Below are 17,077 nucleotides of genomic sequence, written 5' to 3'. Positions count from 1 at the left end.
GGTCATTTGATCACATGAGGGCATTCTGGGGACATTGGCTCTACTGGGGGCACTAAGAGTGGAAGAGGGCATTATTTCCAAACAATTACAAGAGGCACTCATTGTGGACAATTCTGTGATACAGACACTATATCTCCTACCTAAAGTCCACAAGAATGTGGAAAAACCTCCAGGTAGGCCCATCATATCGGGATGTGGGAGGCCCTTTGAAAATGTATGTAAATTCTTGGATCACAAGTTAAAGCCACTTGTTGAATGCTTACCCTCGTATACTCGCGACACAGCTGACCTACTTCAGAAAATAGATGGGATTCATTTACTGTAGATTCAGATATGCTCCTTGTGACGTGCGATGTAGAGTCTCTTTACACCAGTATTAAACATGTGGACGGAATGAAAGCTACATTGTATTTTACATTTAATGGCTCCTTCTACCTGCAGCTCCAGGGGACCGCTATGGGGGCGGCCTTTACGCCCTTGTATGCCAATCTTTTCCTGGGGCTGTGGGAGAGGGAGCTGTTCATGTCGGATCAGGGTACGTCGATGGACCGGGTCATTTTTTGGGCCCGGTACATCGACGATATATTCTTGATCTGGCATGGCTCCTCAGAGGCACTACAAAGGTTCATGGATGACCTGAACACTAATGTCTATAATATTCATCTAACTTACAACTGTAATCCTAAGACGGTGGACTTTCTGGATGTTATGATTAAAACTGATGATCTTGGTTATCTACAGACGGATGTATACAGAAAGGAGACATCTGCTAACACGTTATTGCATGCATCGTCATCACACCCAATCCAGACCATCAGGGGGATTCCAACTGGTCAATTCATCAGGATAAGGAGGATTTGTTCCAGTAACGCGGATTTCGAGAAACAAGCAGTTATTCTGAAGAACCAGTTCCTCGAAAGAGGATACAGTAAAAGATCTATTAAAAGAGCTTATAATAGAGCTAGGAATACACCACGAGAAAGTCTGGTGAATCCAAGAGTGAGGCATCAACCAGTTGAAATAGTGGGGTACTTTACCAACTATCATTCCCAATGGGAAGATATGTATCAGCTACTAAGAAGGTTTTGGCCAATTTTGAGGACTGATGCAATTTTGTCGAGATATTTGTTCCCTTAATCCATCTCTGGTAGCTAGGCGATCGAAGAATCTGCGCAACCATCTAGTTAAATCTTATTATACACCTGCAGGGAGTGGTAGGATATTTGGGTCAAGTGTACCGCACTTGACCCAAATGGCAGATGTGGCAGATGCGTAGCATGTCCAAACATAGAGAAGGCTACTGAGTTTAGGAATTCAACTCAGACTAAAACATACCAGATTAGACATAGTATTACTTGCATGACAAAAGCAGTAGTGTACTACGCAACATGCCCATGCCAGAAAATTTATGTTGGCCTTACCACCAGGGAACTGAAAGTTAGAGTGAGGAAACATATCCGAGATATAGTGAAAGCTAAAGATGTTGATGAGCTGGTTAATCTGAAACCTATTCCCAAACATTTTAAAAACAATTTCATCAGGGAAATCCGTCCCTTTTAAAAGTACGTGGCATTGACCACGTGAACTTGGGGATGAGAGGAGGAAATGTTATAAAGATGCTTGCTCAGCGTGAGACGAGGTGGATCTGGACATTAGATACCATGCAACCAAGGGGCCTTAATGATGTATTGGGTTTCGCTCCATTTCTCTGAGTGCCACACCATTTTGTTTTTGTTTTTATAAAAAAATATCTTTTTTTTTTTTACTATTTAAATATAGTGTGCTTATCTTTGTTTATGTGTTCTTAATTTTCTTTATGTATATATTTATTCTTCTTTATTCTTCTTTTTATTTTTACTTAGTTTTTTACCTATTGCATCATACATATGTGTTGTCATCTTCATCTTTTGATGACCCCTGGAGAAACTCAGGAAGGAACTTATATTGGATGCTTATCGATTGCGTCAATCTGAATTATTGATATTAATAGTAATATATGGATATATGTGGATATATATGTGTATGCATACATGTATATATGTGTGTGTATGTTCGTGTGTGTACTCTATATATAAATTTAAATAATATTTATTTTAATTTTTTTAATTTTGCACTTTATTCATTTAATGAATTGTACACTTTATATATTTATCTATGTATTATAATTGTGTTTATTTATGAATTATGCATAATCTTCACTTGTTAATCAATTTTTTCATACACCTATGAGATATATGTCTTGAGTTGTTTATATTTCACATGTACATGTGAGATATACACTCACCTAAAGAATTATTAGGAACACCATACTAATACGGTGTTGGACCCCTTTTGCCTTCAGAACTGCCTTAATTCTACGTGGCATTGATTCAACAAGGTGCTGATAGCATTCTTTAGAAATGTTGGCCCATATTGATAGGATAGCATCTTGCAGTTGATGGAGATTTGAGTGATGCACATCCAGGGCACGAAGCTCCCGTTCCACCACATCCCAAAGATGCTCTATTGGGTTGAGATCTGGTGACTGTGGGGGCCATTTTAGTACAGTGAACTCATTGTCATGTTCAAGAAACCAATTTTAAATGATTCGAGCTTTGTGATATGGTGCATTATCCTGCTGGAAGTAGCCATCAGAGGATGGGTACATGGTGGTCATGAAGGGATGGACATGGTCAGAAACAATGCTCAGGTAGCCCGTGGCATTTAAACGATGCCCAATTAGCACTAAGGGGCCTAAAGTGTGCCCAGAAAACATCCCCCACACCATTACACCACCACCACCAGCCTGCACAGTGGTAACAAGGCATGATGGATACATTTTCTCATTCTGTTTACGCCAAATTCGTACTCTACCATTTGAATCTCTCAACAGAAATCGAGACTCATCAGACCAGGCAACATTTTTCCAGTCTTCAACAGTCCAATTTTGGTGAGCTCGTGCAAATTGTAGCCTCTTTTTCCTATTTGTAGTGGAGATGAGTGGTACCCGGTGGGGTCTTCTGCTGTTGTAGCCCATCCGCCTCAAGGTTGTGCGTGTTGTGGCCTCACAAATGCTTTGCTGCATACCTCGGTTGTAACAAGTGGTTATTTCAGTCAACGTTGCTCTTCTATCAGCTTGAATCAGTCGGCCCATTCTCCTCTGACCTCTAGCATCCACAAGGGATTTTCGCCCACAGGACTGCCGCATACTGGATGTTTTTCCCTTTTCACACCATTCTTTGTAAACCCTAGAAATGGTTGTCTGTGAAAATCCCAGTAACTGAGCAGATTGTGAAATACTCAGACCGGCCCGTCTGTCACCAACAACCATGCCACGCTCAAAATTGCTTAAATCACCTTTCTTTCCCATTCTGACATTCAGTTTGGAGTTCAGGAGATTGTCTTGACCAGGACCACCTCCCTAAATGCATTGAAGCAACTGCCATGTGATTGGTTGACTAGATAATTGCATTAATGAGAAATAGAACAGGTGTTCCTAATAATTCTTTAGGTGAGTGTATGTGTTTATTCACATGCGAACTGTATATCCATGTATATTATTATGTAGAATGGTATATGTATACATGGTATGGTATATCTATATATATATATATATTATTAAGTAATCTGGGACATCGAGCCTATCATATCGCTACATTCCAGATATTTTCCCCCTTTTTTGCTATTATTCATTTCTGAGGAGTTTTTTGTTTATGATTTGAGGACCTTCCTGGAGTGTGACGCGAGCGGTCATGTGACTGGCCATCACGTGACCGCCGCGTCATGAGGCGGATCCATGTGCGCTGCCGCCTGACTGGCCATCGGGCGGCTTTGCACATCCCACCCACTTCCCAGGGACGTCATACCCAGCAGACACACGGAAAACCTGCTGATTTAATTTCATTTAATAACACACAGGTGAGCTAGGAGTTTTAAATACGGGCACATCTACAGGATGAGCCACATCCCCCAGAGAAAGGCATTCTAGTAGAAACGCGTGTCGGGGTACGTGGCTCTCCTGAGGTGGACACTACTTATTCATGGGTATGTGACTTTATGGTATGAGGTCATTTTTTTACATAACTGGCATATGTTATGTTTGGTACACTTGGCCGTTCTTTATGTGTTATAGGAAGATTGATCTCTGTGATTTTTGTGTTCACTCACAGTGGACACGTTTATTTAAGTGACCGATCTATACATATATATACCTCCATTTACGGCTCTATGTTTAGGGTATTGATCGTTGGTCTCTGCGCGCGTATAGAGATATGCACTTGCACTTTGATATGATCTAGATATCTGTGATATTTATGTGATGTATATTTTTACATATCAGCGCACTTGGTATACATTTTAGCCTATTGTGGTTGCCTTTTTGTCCTCTACCTATTGGTTTATTGTGTCATGTCTCCTCAGGTGTAGTCCACTTTTTATCTGATGTATTACATCATACTTATATATTTTTTATGAGAATTATTGAATAAAGTATATTTATATTTCGCTACTAAACCCGTTTAGTCTCAGTTTATCTTTTGTTTGTGTATGTTGATGTACACTAAGTGGGTACGTTACTGTAGGGTACTTCATATTATTTTTTTCCACATAGGATCACTTATGTGAACAGAAATCTATGCGTATTTTGTGACCGATATTGTTTCATCATGGGGGCACTAAGAGGACGTTTTTTTTTTACTGCCACACAACAGGGCATTTCATTTTTTGTATAGACGCACATTATAAGGGGGCTTTATTACAACTTGGGGACTATGGGAGCATTATTACTTCTGGGACACAATTACTGTTGGGGGCACTGTAGGAGCACTATTACTACTAAGTGCACTCTGGCACAGAACTATTACTATTGCTGGGATTTTGGGGAGCACTATTACTGTGGGGGGCACCCTGGCACAGTATCAGCTTAGCACAGCTATTTTTTGGGGACATTATGGTTACACTATTAGTGTCAGGGGCACTATTTGCTGGGCGCAGTTATTTTTTAGAGCATTGTGTTCCAATAATTATTGAAGGGGGCGCTCTCTGTGTGTAACTAGTATTTTCAGGGAGTTTATCTGTTTCTACAGTATAGTTTTGGGGGGCAAAGCGTCTCAGTATTGGTGGTGCATGATGGGATGTTGAGAAGGTGGGAGGAAAAGTAGGGAACTAAGATGTCTGTCTGTCAAACTCTGCAGAGATGAGAGATGGCTGAAAGAAATCATGGAGAGATCATGGTCTGAATGGAGAAGATGAAGAAAGAGAACATCTACATCAAAGGAGACGTCACTGGATGTAAGAGGTAAGTGGCGCTGTATTAGACTGCCTTTACATATGCGGTAGTGATTCTGGCAGGCTGTTCCAGTTGAGAACAGCCTGCCGGAATTTACTGCATCCGGCACTGCTTTAACTTTGATTTCTTTCAACATATTTTTTGTTATATGGCTAAAAAATTATTGCTTGGGGGGGGGGGGGGGGTGACTAAGGATACTATACCAAGTGTTTTTGTTTGTAGTTGATCTTTATTATCGCTTGCATATCTTGTGTTCGTGGGGGCCTCATGTATGAGTTTCGCCTAAGGCCTCACAAAGTCTAGAGCCGCCTCTGGCTACAATACATGTTAGTTTTTAAAAAGACATACAGAAGCCACCCTTTTTATTTCTAAAAAACAAGTGTTTCAAAGCTTCTACAGTTATTAAGTGTACAATAAGAGTATTTTCTAGCATCACCAGCAGCATGTATTGTGCTGCAGAAATTGCACAATTGCTCCAATTTGTCCAAAAAACCTGCACAGCTACAGTTAATAAGTGTACAATAAACATATTTTATAGCATCACCTACAACATACTGTATATTTGCTGCAAACGTTGTGGAATAGCAGCATTTTTTCCAAAAATGTGTTGCAAAGCTTCTACAGATAATAAGTGTGCAAAAAAGGATATTTTCCAGTGTGACTCGCAGCACTTATTTTGCCTTTTGCCCCTCAGGTTGCACAATTGTGCAATTTTTCCCCAAAAACCTGTTGCAAATTTTGTACAGTAAGTAAGTGTACAAATAAGCATATTTTATGGCATCATCAGGTTTTCAAATTGAAAGGGAAGACAGAGAGAGAAAATATTTTCTAGCAAAAAATAATAATATATATGTGAGCCCCATGGCACCTTATAGGGTCATACACAACTTTTCCGGAAAATCTGAGCACTTTCAGTTTGGGTTGAATAAAATTTTACCTGAATCGAATCTTCCGGCCGATTCTTTGTCTAATCTTGAGACTCTAAAATAAGAAAGTCTGACTAACTAATGCTCAAAAAGTATCCTTCATTTGCAAAATTAAACCCAGAATTTAATTTTCATACTACAGGAAAAAAATGTATGCCAATACTAAAAAAAATTACTTCATTTTGCTGCTCCATGAATATTGTAACTAGAGATTTGGTTCTGGTAGTGAAGGGGTTAAAATAACTAATTGTCATGGACGTTCCCGGGACAGATGGCAGGAGATCGGTGAGACTGGCAACACGTGGTTAGATCTGACAGGTTTTCCTTGTGGATCAATAGGCGTATGTGTTGTTTCTAGTATTGGCCACACCCCTTGTCTCAGGTGTTGCTAATGTGGTCATTTAACCTTCCTTATTTACTGTTGCTTCTCCCACTATGCTGTGTGGTCTGTAGCTTCAGTTTCAGTTGTGGATAGCTGGTGTGTGGATCTCGGCGGAGTTCCTGATGCTTCCATAGCCCCTTTGTAGTTAAGTCTTTCCTTTCCCTTTTGTATTTTGTTTGGGCTCTGTGTGTTGCATTTCCCTATTGTTTGTATTAGGCCTGAAGGAGACTCCTGTTCGTCCGTCCTTTTGGAGGAACAGGTAGTCTAGTCCCTGCCATTAGTACCAGGGTCCTATAGGGCTAAATAGGATGCTATCAATTCCTGCGTATGAACACACCTACATCTGGGGTCTGTTCATACTGGTAGTCAGTCAGGATTTTGGTTAGGGTTTTACTAGGAGGTGACCATCTTCCTACCCTAGTTCTCAGGCCTGATTCCCTGTTCCCCCCCTTCCCTCTTACGCTTGGTGTGGTGTTTTCCTCCCACACCGAAGCGTGACACTAATGTATCATGATTCTTTTTAACAGTTCTATGCAACACGTTGTTCTATGCCCTCGACCATTGCCTCATCAGTAGATGATTGTCTTAAGACAAACCGCACTAATGGACATAGCAATCATCATTCTTTAACACATTAAGAACCATTCAAACCTGCACTGCGTAAAGTGGGTGACTCAGTGCCAACGCTCGTCATCATCAAGAGGAAAGTTTAGTAATTTTCCCATTCTCTTCGTGTGAACGGATACGATTTAGGCTATCAATCATTATTTTTACTGTGAAATTACATTTAAATTAAGATTATAGCACTGCTCATTGGTAAAAAAGAAGGAATCGGGGGGAAGGCAGCAGCATCCTGGAAACAGATCCAGCATGAATTACTAGGTGGGACACAACCTCATGAGAAAAATCTGAAACTAGGAGCAGGGTGCAAACTGAATATCGGGGGGCTTGAAAGGGAATGCAGGAGGAATAAACCATGAGAAATGAAACTTACTGAAACTTTTTATTTAAGAAAACCAAACCCCAAACATATGTGAAATCATTTTTTTATGTCAAACTTTTCCATAGCCTTAAAGTTTTAAAACAAAACCCAGACCAACAATACAAAACTACAAAGGTTTAGGAACAACTTCCAAAGGGCATTGCAACAATGAGATGCTGTTTGCAACACCTAATTTGCAATGCAGTCACACCCGAAGCTTCCAATACCTCCTGCAAAAAAGAGGAAGCTCTTAGCCAATTCTGCGGCTCATGGGGTAAATGCTTTAAAGGAGTTAACCCCGGAAATGCCCCGCCATATGCCCGGGCCCCTAACACTCAATGTACTTACCTCGCTCCCTGGCACCCACATAGCTTCTGAAGCCTGCACGGCTGCCGCTGTATCTCCCTGTTGCGCGGATAAAAATATCCGACATGAGGAGGGGGGGGGGGGGGCAGCCAACAGCAGGCGGTGATGAGGACAAGCCAGGGAGCAAGGTAAATACATTGTGTGTGAGGGGCCCGGGCGTATGGGCGGCATTTCAGGGGTTGGATAACCCATTTAATGAATCTCTAATCAGAGGATGCAGTTTAGAACTGATATACCCGATAAAGACACTACTCTAGGAAGTTTGACCCTGTCCAGAGCCTCACTCTAGCCATTGCTAGCCCTAATATATCCCTATAGAAATTTCAAAAGGAACTTATGATCTCATCCATGAGGTGAATTATTATGCAATATCATTTGACTCATTAACTTTTTCTCTTCAGATCTCATGAATTTCTGTTAAACTTCAACTGATAATAATAATAAACTGCATTAACCAAAAGATTTTAACAAACATAAGGTTTTGGTTTTCTTTGGGACCAGATCAAAAAGAAAAAAAAATAGGGCGATCTGTCATAAAGATTGGGATCGTCGAACAGTGTGCTGTCTTCCTGGTGCTTAAGTTCAACATTGTGGATCGGGTAGATTACTGGGAGGGGCTGGAGAAGATCCAGCAGTCATGGTCCACATCGCAACCAATGACAAAGTTGGAAATATTTTGAGCGTCCTTAAAAATGATTTTAGGAATTTAGGTCGCAAACTCAGGGTAAGGGCCTGAAATACTACCGGTACCATGAGCCACATCAGAAAGGCAGCGGGAGATTATGGAGGTTAACAAATGGTTCAAAAACTGGTGTAGGAAGGAGGGGTTTGGGTTCTTGGAGAACTGGGACAACTTCTCTGTCGGCTACAGGCTCTATTGTAGGGATGGGCTGTACCTCAATGGGGAAGGGGCAGCTGTTTTAGGGGAAGAAGATGGCTAGAAGGTTGGAGAAGTGTTTAAACTAGGGCCTGGGGGAGGGTAATTACATTATAGGACGGGAAGATAGTGCAGATAGAGACCGGAGGCAAGGTAATGGGACTGGGGAGGAATGGAGGGAGAGACTAGATCAGTTCATAAGGAAAAGTGTAGGGTAAAAAAATATACAAAAACCTCTCAATTACAAGCCTGACTAAAAAAAACTGGGGAACTGGAATTTGTGATGTCTGGGGAGAACTATGACATAGTGGAAACAACTGAGACATGGGGCTATGTCTGGGCGGTTAACGTACACGGTTACAGTCAGAAAGGATTGTCAAAACCGGAGAGGGGGAGGGGTCTGTCTTTATGTTAAGTCCTGTCTAAAGCCCACAGTCCAGGAAGCGATAAGTGAGGGACATGAACATGTGGAGTCACTGTGGGTAGAAATACATGGAGGCAAAACAATAATGAAAATACTAATAGGGGTTTGTTATAAGCCACCTAATATACCAGAGTCCACAGAAAATCTACTTCTGAATGAGATAAAACACACCAATAAGAAATGCTAGGGCTACAATAGCAATATATACAGTATATGAGCTAAGAGAAAAAGGAACTAAGTCTAAATAACTACAAAACACTTGAACAACTCCATAGCAAATTACATAAATAACCTTTATTGAAATGCACACAGAATATAAACAATGAATGAGATAGAAAATCTAAAAGTCATTAACCACTTCAGCCCCCATAGCTTAAACACCCTTAATGACCAGGCCACTTTTTACACTTCTGACCTACCCTACTATCACCGTTTATTGCTCGGTCATGCAACTTACCACCCAAATGAATTTTACCTCCTTTTCTTCTCACTAATAGAGCTTTCATTTAGTGGTATTTCATTGCTGCTGACATTTTTACTTTTTTTGTTATTAATCGAAATTTAATGATTTTTTTGCAAAAAAAAGAAATTTTTCACTTTCAGTTGTAAAATTTTGCAAAAAAAACGACATCCATATATACATTTTTCTCAAAATTTATTGTTCTACATGTCTATGATAAAAAAAAAATGTTTGGGTAAAAAATAAAAATGGTTTGGGTAAAAGTTATAGCGTTTACAAACTATGGTACAAAAATGTGAATTTCCGCTTTTTGAAGCAGCTCTGACTTTCTGAGCACCTGTCATGTTTCCTGAGGTTCTACAATGCCCAGACAGTACAAATACCCCACAAATGACCCCATTTCAGAAAGTAGACACCCTAAGGTATTCGCTGATGGGCATAGTGAGTTCATAAAACTTTTTATTTTTTGTCACAAGTTAGCAGAAAATGATGATTATTTTTATTTTTTTCTTACAAAGTCTCATATTCCACTAACTTGTGACAAAAAATAAAAACTTCCATGAACTCACCATGCCCATCAGCGAATACCTTGGGGTGTCTTCTTTCCAAAATGGGGTCACTTGTGGGGTAGTTATACTGCCCTGGCATTTTAGGGGCCCGAATGCGTGAGAAGTAGTTTGAAATCAAAATCTGTAAAAAATGGCCGGTGAAATCCGAAAGGTGCTCTTTGGAATGTGGGCCCCTTTGCCCACCTAGGCTGCAAAAAAGTGTCACACATGTGGTATCCCCGTACTCAGGAGAAGTTGGGCAATGTGTTTTGTGGTGTCATTTTACATATACCCATGCTGGGTGAGATAAATATCTCGGTCAAATGCCAACTTTGTATAAAAAAATGGGAAAAGTTGTCTTTTGCCAAGATATTTCTCTCACCCAGCATGGGTATATGTAAAAAGACACCCCAAAACACATTGCCCAACTTCTCCTGAGTACGGGGATACCAGATGTGTGACACTTTTTTGCAGCCTAGGTGGGCAAAGGGGCCCACATTCCAAAGAGCACCTTTCGGATTTCACCGGCCATTTTTTACAGATTTTGATTTCAAACTCCTTACCACACATTTGGGCCCCTAGAATGCCAGGGCAGTATAACTACCCCACAAGTGACCCCATTTTGGAAAGAAGACACCCCAAGGTATTTCGTGATGGGCATAGTGAGTTCATGGAAGATTTTATTTTTTGTCACAAGTTAGTGGAATATGAGACTTTGTAAGGAAAAAAAAAAATAATCATCATTTTCCGCTAACTTGTGACAAAAAATAAAAAATTCTAGGAACTCGCCATGCCCCTCACGGAATACCTTGGGGTGTCTTCTTTCCAAAATGGGGTCACTTGTGGGGTAGTTATACTGCCCTGGCATTCTAGGGGCCCTAATGTGTGGTAAGTAGGTAAATGACCTGTGAAATCCTAAAGGTTTTCTTTGGAATGTGGGCCCCTTTGCCCACCTAGGCTGCAAAAAAGTGTCACACATGTGGTATCGCCGTATTCAGGAGAAGTTGGGCAATGTGCTTTGGGGTGTCTTTTTACATATACTCCTGCTGGGTGAGAGAAATATCTCGGCAAAAGACAACTTTTCCCATTTTTTATACAAAGTTGGCATTTGACCAAGATATTTATCTCACCCAGCATGGGTATATGTAAAATGACACCCCAAAACACATTGCCCAACTTCTCCTGAGTACGGCGATACCAGATGTGTGACACTTTTTTGCAGCCTAGGTGTGCAAAGGGGCCCACATTCCTTTTATGAGGGCATTTTTAGACATTTGGATCCCAGACTTCTTCTCACGCTTTAGTGCCCCTAAAAAGCCAGGGCAGTATAAATAACCCACATGTGACCCCATTTTGGAAAGAAGACACCCCAAGGTATTCAATGAGGGGCATGGCGAGTTCATTGAATTTTTTTTTTTTGGCACAAGTTAGCGGAAATTGATTTTTTCTTTTTTTTTCTCACAAAGTCTCCCTTTCCGCTAACTTGGGACAAAAATTTCAATCTTTCATGGACTCAATATGCCCCTCAGCGAATACCTTGGGGTGTCTTCTTTCCGAAATGGGGTCACATGTGGGGTATTTATACTGCCCTGGCATTCTAGGGGCTCTAAAGCGTGAGAAGAAGTCTGGAATATAAATGTCTAAAAAATTTTACGCATTTGGATTCCGTGAGGGGTATGGTGAGTTCGTGTGAGATTTTATTTTTTGACACAAGTTAGTGGAATATGAGACTTTGTAAGAAAAAAAAAATAATTTCCGCTAACTTGGGCCAAAAAAATGTCTGAATGGAGCCTTACAGGGGGGTGATCAATGACAGGGGGGTGATCAGGGAGTCTATATGGGGTGATCACCCCCCTGTCATTGATCACCCCCCTGTAAGGCTCCATTCAGACGTCCGTATGTGTTTTGCGGATCCGATCCATGTATCAGTGGATCCATAAAAATCATACGGACGTCTGAATGGAGCCTTACAAGGGGGTGATCAATGACAGGGGGGTGATCAATGACAGGGGGGTGATCAGGGAGTCTATATGGGGTGATCACCCCCCTGTCATTGATCACCCCCCTGTAAGGCTCCATTCAGATGTCCGTATGTGTTTTGCGGATCCAATCCATGTATCAGTGGATCCGTAAAAATCATACGGACATCTGAATGCAGCCTTACAGGGGGGTGATCAATGACAGGGGGGTGATCAATGACAGGGGGGTGATCAGGGAGTCTATATGGGGTGATCAGGGGTGATCAGGGGTGAATAAGGGGTTAATAAGTGACGGGGGGGTGTAGTGTAGTGTGGTGCTTGGTGCTACATATTACTGAGCTGCCTGTGTCCTATGGTGGTCGATCCAAACAAAAGGGACCACCAGAGGACCAGGTAGCAGGTATATTAGACGCTGTTATCAAAACAGCGTCTAATATACCTGTTAGGGGTTAAAAAAAATCGCATCTCCAGCCTGCCAGCGAACGATCGCCGCTGGCAGGCTGGAGATCCACTCGCTTACCTTCCGATCCTGTGTGCGCGCGTTTACAGGAAATCTTGCGTCTCGCGAGATGACGCATATATGCGTGACTCTGCGCAGCGCTGCCACCTCCGGAACGCGATCCTGCGTTAGGCGGTCCAGAGGTGGTTAATATGGGGGACTTCAACTACTCAGATATAGACTGGGAAACTGAAACCTGTAGATCTCATAAAGGAAACAGGTTCTTGGCAATAACTAAAGACAATTACCTTTCCCAACTGGTTCAGGACCCGACTAGAGGGACGGCCATACTGGACTTAGTATTAACCAATAGGCCTGACAGAACAACAGATGTGCAGGTTGGGGGACACCTGGGATATAGTGAACATAAAGTAATAACCTTCCAATTGTCATTCCAAAGAGCGTTTCTACAGTGTGGAACAAAAAGCACAATTTGACCAGCTAAGAGAGGCCATTAGCCTCACTAATTGGGACAATGTCCTCGGGAAGAGGAATGCAGCAACAAAATGGAGTACTTTTAAAGGTACCGTATATACTCGGGTATAAGACGAGTTTTTTGGCACATATTTTTGTGCTCAAAAAGCCCCCTCGTCTCATACTCGAGTCTAGGTCTGTATTATGGCAACTTACATTGCCATAATACAGACCATGACATGTTGAAGGCCGGAGAAGCTGTTACTTACCTTTACAGCTGCTCCGGTCAGCTCCCAGCACGTCCGCGCAGCACCTCTGTTAAGCTCCCAGTAGGGCTGTACGAAAATGCCGCGATTATATATGAAGGGGCCCCGCTCACATAACTGGCTTTGTGTGTAAAGTATTTTACTAGTGTGTGAAACAATCTCTCTCCTATTGATAACAGGTCCAGCCTCTGTACTCACTTTCACGATGAATGCACTGCAGCGAGCGGCCCGGCCGGCGCGTGACTGACGTCACTTAGTAACGCTCCTGCTTCCTGAAGTAGGAGGAGCGTTACTAAGTGACGTCAGTCACGCGCCAGCCGGGCCGCTTCCGCTCGCTGTAGTGCATTCATAGTGACAGTGAGTACAGAGGCGGCCATGTTATCAATAGGAGAGAGATTGTTTTACACACTAGTAAAATACTTTACACACAAAGCCAGTTATGTGCGCAGTTTAGGACACATGAGGGGACACATAGGGCCATGAGGGGGACCAGCATAAGATGCTATATGTACCCTAGTCTTATACTCGAGTCAATAATTTTTCCCATTTTTTTGGGGTAAAATTAGGGGCCTCGGCTTATATTCGGGTCGGCTTATACTCGAGTATATACGGTATCCTAAAATCTAAAAGGTACATACCTTATGGGAATAAAAGGGTAAGGAACAAGAAAAAATCTATGTGGATAAATAGTGTAATATAAAAGGAGCAATGAATGACAAAAAGAAAGCATTTAAATTACTAAAACAGGAGGGTAGCGAGGAAGCATTGAAAAACTATAAGGAAAAAAAATATAATATGCAAAAGTCAAATAAAAGCAGCCAAACTAGAGACCAAGAGATTCATTGCCAAAGAGAGTAAAACTAACCCTAAACTGTTATTCAATTATATAAATGGTAAAAAGTATAAATCTGAAGGTGTCGGCCTCTTACAGTTGATGAGGGGGGAGTAGTAGAGAGCGATGAGGAGAAAGCAAAATATTTATTTTTCTTCACTGTATTAACTGAGCAAAATAAACTGTCATATGAAATGCAGAGTGTAAATGTAAACTCCCCATGAAAATTGGCCTGTCTGACCCAGGAAGAAGTACAGCGGCGTCTTAAAAAGATTAAAATAGACAAATCGTCGGAACCAGTTGGCATACACCCCCGTATCCTAAGAGAATTAAGTAATGTAATAGACAGATCCTTATTTCTGAAATTTAAGGACTCTATACTGACAGGGAATGTTCCACAGGATTGGTGCTTAGCAAATGTGGTGCCAATATTCAAATAGGGTCCAAAAACAGAGCCTGGAAACTATAGACCGGTAAGTTTAACATCCGTCGTGGGTAAACTGTTTGAAGGTTTCCTAAGAGAAGCTATTCTGGAGTATCTCAATGAAAATAAGCAAATAACGCCATATCAGCATGTGTTTAGGAGGGATCAGTCACCTCAAACTAATTTAACCCCTTAAGGACTCAGCCCTATTTCACCTTAAGGACTTGGCCATTTTTTGCAAATCTGACCAGTGTCACTTTAAGTGCTGATAACTTTAAAACGCTTTGACTTATCAAGGCCATTCTGAGATTGTTTTTTCGTCACATATTGTACTTCATGACACTGGTAAAATCAAGTAAAAAAAATTCATTTTTATTTATAAAAAAAATTGCAAATTTACCAAAAATTTTTTAAAAATTGCAAATTTCCAAGTTTCAATTTCTCTACTTTTATAATATATAGTATTACCTCCAAAAATAGTTATTACTTTACATTCCCCATATGTCTACTTCATGTTTGTATCATTTTGGGAATGATATTTTATTTTTTGGGGATGTTACAAGGCTTAGAAGTTTAGAAGCAAATCTTAAAATTTTAACCCCCGCCGCGCCGCAATCGCGATTTAAACTTAGGACGTACCTTAAGGACTCGGGAAATAGGGCGTACCGGTACGTCCTAAGTACTTAAGGGGTTAATCAGTTTCTATGAGGAGGTATGTTCTAGACTGGACTGGGGAGAGTCAATGGATATCATATATCCTGATTCCTCCAAAGCTTTTGATTCTGTGCCACATAGTTTAGTACATAAAATGAGAATACTTGTACTGGAGAAAAATGTCTGCATGTGGGCACTAATGTAGCTATAGGGGTTGCAGCGGTCGCAACTGTGACCGGGCCCCTAAGCCAGGGGCGCCCACAGGGCCCCCCTTGCCAGTGGCGCACTGCTGATTATGCATTGCCATCCTTAGGACGGCAATACAATTTGCTACTGCGGCAGGGGCATGGGAGCGATGTCACCCTGCCCCACTGTTACCTCTGGAAGGCTCCAGGCCCAGTCAGAGGCTGGCACAGGTGGCACGAGGATGTAATCATAATCACGCAACCTAAGCCAGTCAGGGTACAGCTCAGGAAAAAGCCAGAAGAGCATTCACCGCATAGCTGATAGCGGAGGTAAGTATCTGCATTTATTGTTTTTTATTTTACACCATGATGGGGACCATGGGGGGGCACTATGGGGCTATCTACCATGGGAGGGGGATACACTATGGGGCCACCTACTTGGGGCACTATAGGGACATTTGGGGGAGCACTATGGGGGCATCTTCTTGGGACACTATGGGGACACTGGGGAGAAGCAAAAAGGGGGAATCTACTGGGGCACTATGTGGACATTTTGGGGGGATAGCACTATGGGGGCATCTACTGGGGGAACTATGGGTACATTGTGGGGGGAGCACTATGTGGGCATCTACTGGGGGCACTATGGGGACATTGGGAGGGAGCACTATGGGGTGTCTAGTGGGGACACTATGGGATCATTGGAGGAAGTAATAAGGGGACATCTACTGGGGGCACTATGGGGACATTGTGGGGGAATAGCACTATGGGGGCATCTACTGGGGGCACTATGGGGACATTGTGGGGGGAGCACTATGGGGGCATCTACTGGGGGCACTATGGGGACATTGGGGGGAGCACTATGGGGGTATCTACTGGGGACACTATGCGATCATTGGGGGGAAGAAATAAGGGGGCATCTACTGCGGCACTATGGGGACATTGTGAGAAGATAGCACTATGGGGACATTGTGGGGGGAGAGCTCTAGTGAACATTGTAAAGGGGTATTTGCACTGGCGCAATTTATAAGGGGGTATTTTTTGTACTGGTGCACATCATAAGGAGGGACATTGGGAGGGAGCACTATGGGGTGTCTAGTGGGGACACTATGGGATCATTGGAGGAAGTAATAAGGGGGCATCTACTGGGGGCACTATGGGGACATTGTGGGGGAATAGCACTATGGGGGCATCTACTGGGGGCACTATGGGGACATTGTGGGGGGAGCACTATGGGGGCATCTACTGGGGGCACTATGGGGACATTGGGGGGAGCACTATGGGGGTATCTACTGGGGACACTATGCGATCATTGGGGGGAAGAAATAAGGGGGCATCTACTGCGGCACTATGGGGACATTGTGAGAAGATAGCACTATGGGGACATTGTGGGGGGAGAGCTCTAGTGAACATTGTAAAGGGGTATTTGCACTGGCGCAATTTATAAGGGGGTATTTTTTGTACTGGTGCACATCATAAGGAGAATTATTACTACTGGGGAACTATGGGGAACATGATTACTAGTATGGGCACAATGGGGGCATTATTACTATTGGGGGCACTTTTGACAGTAAGTGCACTCTGACAGATAATCAT

The sequence above is a fragment of the Bufo bufo genome, chromosome 2 (assembly GCF_905171765.1).
Source record: "Bufo bufo chromosome 2, aBufBuf1.1, whole genome shotgun sequence".
Classification (NCBI taxonomy): domain Eukaryota; kingdom Metazoa; phylum Chordata; class Amphibia; order Anura; family Bufonidae; genus Bufo; species Bufo bufo.
Note: the sequence above shows the minus strand (reverse complement) of the source record.